This window comes from Hemibagrus wyckioides, linkage group LG04 (assembly GCF_019097595.1).
Source record: "Hemibagrus wyckioides isolate EC202008001 linkage group LG04, SWU_Hwy_1.0, whole genome shotgun sequence".
Taxonomy (NCBI): Eukaryota; Metazoa; Chordata; class Actinopteri; order Siluriformes; family Bagridae; genus Hemibagrus; species Hemibagrus wyckioides.
This window is the reverse complement of record NC_080713.1, coordinates 27,801,199-27,808,091: the sequence shown is the minus strand read 5'-3', so window position 1 is coordinate 27,808,091 and position 6,893 is coordinate 27,801,199. Positions and strand designations below refer to the sequence as shown.

General features: G+C 36.7%; 1 protein-coding gene across 3 annotated transcripts in view; it reads left to right on the top strand.

Annotated features, from left to right (window-relative positions):
* The first annotated feature begins 447 nt into the window (after positions 1-447).
* The window catches only part of plch1 (phospholipase C, eta 1), a 76,928-nt gene continuing 70,482 nt past the window's right edge, over positions 448-6,893 (top strand). For all 3 annotated transcript variants that reach the window (XM_058387891.1, XM_058387890.1, XM_058387887.1), the window contains exon 1: positions 448-602. The gene's annotated coding sequence lies outside the window, so the exon portion shown is untranslated. The remainder of the gene's footprint in view (positions 603-6,893) is intronic.

The window sequence follows — 6,893 nt, the reverse complement described above, 5'->3', positions numbered from 1 at the left end:
ATTTTTTCTTGTTTAAAAATAGCGGGCACAAACTTTTGCATTCACCCCAAGTACTATCGCTTTAAAAGATGATACCCTGGAGTTATTGGTGATGAGTTGACGAAAAATAAATTCTTATTGTATTTTAGAAATAAAAACGTACACAGACCCGGATGGATAAAACCCTGATAGTGAATGGATTCATAAATAAATGGACGAGGAGGCAGAGTGCACGGAAAAGAGGTGTATGTCTCTGAGGAACATCAGACTTCCTGCTTGTAGTTTGCAAATCTAGGAACTTTTTCTTAAAATCTTAAATTCTTAATCCACTTGGCCACTGATCCGCTTTTGAGATCCGCTCCTGGTTTTCCGGCAGCTGTTCCTGCCCTCAGTGACCAGCCCATAGAGTTTGAATGGAGGGGTAGGAGGTGTTGTGGCGGGTGAGGGGCAGTTGAACAGTAAACCCACACACACTCTCACACACACACTCTCACACGCTGCCTTGCTTTGAGAGACTCTTGGTAACATGTTACGCTGTGTAACTTCCCTGAAACAGGAAATAATTCTGTCTAAAGTGGAATAATCTTGTCTAATCAGCTTCAAGTTTGGAAACGGAAACTAAAGTAAGTGTCTCTGTATTTTTTGTTCAGCAGGTGCACACTCTCTGTATTTCCATCTAAAGCCTTAAATCCACTTAAATGTTCACTCAAGGGTTGAGTTTTTTTTATTTTTTTTGTAGACCTGAACACAGGTAGAGATGATGTTTGTGGTTGTTGTTGTTGTTGTTGTTGAGAAGGTTTCAGTAGGACATGGATGGTGTGCTTCGTACCTGTTCAGCCCAGCAGTGCACCTGTTCAGGAAAACTCTCACCTCTCACCCCTTCACTCACCTTATTGCCCAGTGTCTTAGAGACTAATCTGATTAATCACAAGGTGTTGATTCATTGTCTATAAAACCAAACACTGATAATGGTTCCTGCTTTAAGGCAAATCACAGGATTTTTATATGTTCTCGTTTCCATAGTAACAACTTATTCTCAGGGACTTTATAATAATGCCTAATAAGGAACAAATTAAAATAATTTTTAAATAAAATGTATAGTTGTTTATCTGTTAACGTTGACGATACATTAACAGTGATTAATGTTTTCTGTAAGGAGATTATTTATTTATTTATTTATTTATTTATTTATTTAACAGTTATGGAAGGAGTCTCCAGTGCAAGAGTCAAAGCTAAAGCAGAGGACAAGGGAAAGGCGTTTACATTTGTTTTTAAAAAATTTTGAGAGGAAGTTGCGGCTTTAATGTAAGTGATAACAGGAACTCAAATAAGTGTCTTGCTGATGTGCCAAAATATTAGACGTAACTAGAAATGGACAAACACTACACAAACATTCTTTAAAGTCTTTCTTTAACAAATGAAAATTATACAGGAAATTGCTGTCGCATTAGAGGAACTTTAAGGGCAAATAAATAGTATGGAGTAAATAGTTTATTTATTTATTTATTTATTTGTTTAATCTAAAGTCATTCTTTGAATCGGAAAATCCATCTTTTATTTATTTTATATATATTTATATATATATATATATATATATATATATATATATATATATATATATATATATATATATATATATTAATATATAATTTTCAGGCTGCCATTAATATGGTCGCTTCCAAGGTAGCACTGACAGACACTTAGCTATAGCAATGACCAATAAATGAATGAAAACCTGCCTGGATTGCTGCATTAGACAGTCCTCCAAAAAGCAAGTGGGGAAGTGCGCTCATCTGGTGGATTGTGATCATGGGGGATTTTGCTTTAGGGGGTTCTAATGACACTTGGTGGACATACGGCGCCCCTCCACCAGTGCTGTAATACACTTACACTTATGTTCCATTGTTCATGCTATCACTTTTCCTAATCACTGTCCATCTGCTGAGGCTTTTTGGGGCGAAGACGAGATCAGCTGTGCTTTGGTGCTTTGTTAGATCTGTGCATTTAGATCAGACCTGATTCAAGAGTGACCGTTGCTGCTCTTTATCCACACAGAAACAGTCCCAGGGCACACTTGTGTGTGTGTGTGTGTGTGTGTGTGTGTATGATTTACTTTCCTTTCTTCCTAATGTCTCTCTGAACAGGTCATAAAAGTGGAGACTGCTGTTATAAAACCGTACTAAGATGAACCCAACAGTGCTCTTGCTGGTTATATATTACACTTATTAATCATATGGATTGTATATAATGTATATTCTGTACATTATAGAAGTTATATAGAAGTAATATTTTATTAGTACACAGTGACCGAGGTCTATATTTTTTTTATTTTTTTTATCTCCAGGACTACCCTGATAACGACCTGCAATGTTTACATCACCTGGGCTTGGACCCATGAGGTGCAGACTTTCACATGAACTAAACTCAGACTAGTGAACAAACACCAAACAAACCTCTTTCTATAACCCACTTCATATTTAACTCTTTCCCCCAGAAGCCAAAAAATTAGTTTGCTCTTGTTTTTATTGTGTCCATGTTAATGATTGAATGACTTTGTCATGTCTCACTCCACAGTGGAGGTTGATGTGAAGCTCATATGAAAGTAGACACTCAGGACTTGCAATGTTTCTTTTTGTAGTATTTCTGTTTTTATCTAGCCTACTAGGAGTGATATATTCATACGGTTAGTTTTTTCCACACAAATGTTTGTATCTTTAAAGTCACTGTTTCTATCAAACCCATTTCTGCTCTCTGAGATGCTCTGGGTGCTTGTTCATCTAAAAAGCAGCTCAAATGTCATCTTCACCCAGTAAAACTCTGTGTAAGGTTCTCCAACAGAGGGAAAAACACACGTCTAAAAAGGCAAAATTTTATATCAGACTCGCGATGATAACTTTATTTGTTTGCGCTGATTAAAAATGTCCCTCAAGTCCATTTCCATTCCATCGGTAGACTGGAACACTAGAGTACGGGGGAAAAAAAAGGGTTAATAAAAAATTATATGTTGATCTTTTCATTTTCAACCAATCCCAAAGTGATTTACGTAGAAGATTAGAAATCGGATAAAATGTAAAACAATAAAGAATATGGTAAACATAAAAAAAAAGAATATCAAAAGAAAAAAATAATATAAAAAATGATTTAAAAAATTAAATAAAAATAAATATAAAATATAAAATAAAATAAAAATAGAAATAAATAAAATTAAATGATCACAGTGAAAATAAATGGTAAAAAGGATGTTAAACATTACATTAAAGTAAAAGAATAAATAAAATAACAAGCTACTATTAATCACCTCTAATAACTGTGTAGCTCCTGAGGATGGCTGTGACTGACAGATTACTCCTGTAAATACACAAATACAGACAAATACATGTGTGTGACCTTCAGTTTTGTCTCGTCCAGGCACACACCTGTATCTAGGCAGGTGTAACAGAACCTTCCTTCTTTCAAGTGTAACAGGTGGAAATTACTTTTGTAAAATAAAAGTCCACAATTTGCCCTTTATACCGAATATATCCAACCATCCAAGGGCTGTATGGTGCAGTTCTAGTTCAAGCATCAGCGACTACAGGGCAGTTTTCTGAAAAAGCCTGAGATGATGTGCTTAATAAAGTTCAGCTCATCACTGAGAACACTTTATTCTGATTGGTCAGAATTTTCTCTCACAGCAGATACAAACCAGAGATGTTGTTATAGTAATGCACTCGTTCTGATAGTTTTACAGGCATGAGTACGATCTACGCTGTACGTAAACGCATATATTAAAAACTCATATTTTAGGTTTCACGTCAGGAGACGTTTATTTAATATTTAAGGAAGGAGTCTCCAGTGTCAGAACTTTGTCACAGCCTGGAAGCTTTCCCAGTCTTTAGGGAGAGCTTACACTTAGTGGTAGCTGCTATGACGTAAGTGAGTACAGGAACTGTTTATATCATGGATCTTGAATATTTCGATTTTTTTTTGCAGTATAAGATGAATAAACTTTGAGATCGCTCTGTTTTTGATTAGTTTCCTATAACAGCGTGTACCATGTTTAAACAACTATCGCTAACATGCTGGCTAATGTTTGCTTTTGGTCGAAATCAGATAAAGCCAGGAAAGAAGTAGAGAGTAATCGAGACGAATTACAAAACAAACAAACAAACAAACAATTGAAATGAAATTAAATCTCTTTTTACAAAGTTGCTCTGTTCTAGAAGGCAGCATAAATACATAGTAACGTACATTCAGATATCACAGAAACAATTTCCAGCATGACGGTACACAAAGTAACTGTAAATTCTATGCTAATGAGGCATTAAAGTCTTTTTTTCTCCAGCTCGGACCAAACTATGAGTTGAATAACGTCTTGTAAGCGAAGGTCTTAATGTTTATTGTAATGTAATGTTTAAAAACGAGTCACCTGACTTCTGTAATCCACCACCTGATACCTTAAAGGTGGACTACAGCATCTAATCACGTGTATAAGGACTAAGGCAGCCTGTTAAACACGGTTATAGAGGAGGCGTATGTAAGAATGTAGCTGCTGAGTAATTATACACTTGTTCTACACACACTCTGGGAATGTCCCCCCTCCTACATCTGAAACAATCTGCTCGTTGTCACCATGAAACAGAACTCTCTGGTGTGTGTGTGTGTAGGAACGTGGGAGGTAAAATGACTCCAGTGTTTTCCACGTATCGGTTTGCCGAATGGTTCAGGTGCAGCGGGGGCCTCGCTGAATAATTTAACCTTTATTTCTCATGGACTGGTGTTGAATTGTGGTCATTGTGCTGCTTGTGGATTTGAGATGTGAGACTGGAGACTTGAGACTTGAACCCGGAGCCTATTAGTCGTTTCCTTTTCTTTTTTGGGGGGGGACTCTGGTTACTGATTCTGTAGGTCTAATCCGAGATGAGCGTGAGTAGAAATATGGCATGTTTCACATCTCCAGAAGTGTGAGAGACTTAATGGAAAGGTCTCTCGGTTTCAGGGCTATTATTAAGTGAAGATCGGATAAGATGGCCTTTTGTTCCTTTGTGTTAAAGGTGTTAAAAACACATTGTAGGAAGGTGATGGGGTTTAAAAACAGAACAGTAACAGAAAGTGTATCCTTGTGCCCCTGCCTCCTTATGCTATATTTTACATCATCTGAGGTTTCCTGTTTCTGAGAAACACTGTTTACTTTTATTTGTACCCCAGCTCTCATGAATTCTCAATTCTGATTGGTCAAAAAGTATTGGTTAATCTTTTATGAATATTGCTTGTTCTAATACATCAGCGTTTTTATAGCAACAGCTCATTTACCAGAAATTATATACAGCAGATGCTTCACATAAATGGAAAACATGTCATTGTTGTTGATATGATGAAGCTTTTTAAGGTGATGTTTATTTACCATTTATGGAAGGAGTCTTCAGAATCAGAAACTTGGAGTTACAGGTAATTATTTTCACAAATGTTACACTAATTTGATTTGCCATCTATGACATTTCTTTTATTTATTACAGGACACCATGGCATACCTTTTTATCGGTTCATAGTTACTTTTAATGCTTTAAAGCAAATTAGTTCCTGTTCTCACTTGTGTTATAGCAGCACAGCTTATCATGTTGCATGTGAGAAACCACAACCACAAACTGGAAATAAACTCCTCTGTCCTGAAGACTGTCCTTAACTCTTTTGCCCCAGAAGCCAAAAAATGAATTTCCTCCTGGTTTGTTGTGTCTATGTTGATGATTGAGTATCTTTGTCATGTCTCACTCCACAGTGGAGGTTAATATGAAGCCCATATGATCCTCAGGACTTTAAGAATTTGTAGTGTTTCATCAAAGTGTCTGTTTTTCCCTAGCCTACTAGGGCCAATATATTCATAGAAAGGTTCCAAGAAAACAAAAATGGTTACTTTATTTTTTTACACACAAATGTTTATATCTCAAAGTAAATGCTGATATCAAACCCATTTCTGCTCTCTGAGATGCTTCAAGTGTTTGTTCACAAGCATCTCAAATGTCCTCTTCAACCAGTAAAATTCTGCATAAGGTTCATACACGCGTCTAAAAGACAGACTCACAGCCCGAAAATTATTCATTTCTTTACAATGATTGAAAATGTCCCATAAGGAGGAGACTCTTTTCATCAGTGCTCCGTAAATAAACATCTCCTTACAGAAAACATAATATTTCTCAACAATTACGCATACTGTAATACGTGTGATATGCTACAGCGGTTCAAAGCAAGCATATTAATATTAATGTACACTTCATTACCAATCAGAATAAGAGAAGATTCAATTGCAGTAACCCACACATTTCAGAAACCCACACATTTCAGTCCACTACGCAAGTGTAATGATGAGATGGCAATAAAATATACGTGGCTCACTCTCACACACTCACAGCAGTTACCCAATCCTCTGTTTCTAATCCTAATTCTACACTCACACCCCCCATTCCCCCACCGCGCCGTTTGTCAATGGATATTCAGGATGTTAGTACTCTGTCCATTATAGAGCAGGAGAGAGCAGAGGACGTGTTTATGAGGCTTTGTTGCTGCCACTGGACAGAGGAAAAAAAGGAATCGATCACAGTTATCTTTTTAAGCTGCTCTGCTCTCTTGGGAATGCAGTAGTTGAGAGATGCTGGAAATGAAATAAAACCACATTCTCTTTACAAACTTGTTATACTTTACCTTACATCTATAAATACTGCACTGTAAGACCAGTCACTCATCACTTCTTCCCCATGTTATACACACAGCTGCTGTTGGGTAGACAGAGAAAGAGATATGAAATAGATACACAGAGAGAGAGAGAGAGAGAGAGAGAGAGAGAGCGAGATGGAGCATCAAAAAATAGAAAGTTGTGGAGACATTGAAAGAGATAGCGTGAAACAGATACAAAGAGAGAGAGAGAGAGAGAGAGAGAGAGA